This window comes from Opisthorchis viverrini (assembly GCF_000715545.1).
Source record: "Opisthorchis viverrini unplaced genomic scaffold opera_v5_194, whole genome shotgun sequence".
Classification (NCBI taxonomy): domain Eukaryota; kingdom Metazoa; phylum Platyhelminthes; class Trematoda; order Opisthorchiida; family Opisthorchiidae; genus Opisthorchis; species Opisthorchis viverrini.
The window spans coordinates 167,091-167,803 of NW_008751850.1; positions in this window are offsets into that span (position 1 = coordinate 167,091).

Sequence of the window (713 nt, forward strand, 5' to 3'; positions counted from 1 at the left end):
CCTTGTAATCCACTCTTTAACTTTGAATTTAAAGAATGTGATCAATATCGGTGCCCAATTTGAGATTGAGCATTTGTGGCTGTATATGACTGGTTTCCATGGACAGGCGTCTGTTGCTTGAGTTGCCAGAGAAATCCTGGTAATCAAGAAGCTTCCGAGCGCTTGCTTTTCATTTAGTGGAACGCAACTCACAGGACAGTAATTGTCCGGTGCAAACCTGAGAAATTAAAGGTTAAAGGCATTCAAGGAAGCATGCCTCTGAGGTCACTAAAATGTCTAATAAACTTAAGAGTGAATCATACTATTGCACAAAAATCGGTCTTCTTTAAACCTCAGCAGGACGAAAGCCCAGCTAAAACAGACCTTTCTAAAGGGAGCTCTTCAAAAACTTAACATTTCAGGATTTGCTTGTCTAATCTTCCCTGATGATCTCCCGTTTCTTGTCACTTCCTTTGCATCGTATTAGGTTAACCGCAACCAACAATTCGTGCAAATGTGAAATTTCATTGAAATCGAATATTTGTATTCGATCTCTCCACCTAGGCTAAGTAATTTATCACCGGGAAACCCTGACATCAACTGAATGTCAGACCTATGTGAAAAAACCGGTAGAATTTGAAACAAACCATCTTTGCATTTTCTAGCAAGTAGAATTGACTTGCCAGATTTTTAAAATCCGCGGTAAAAATGGTAGCAGTTGGTTTCTTGGACAT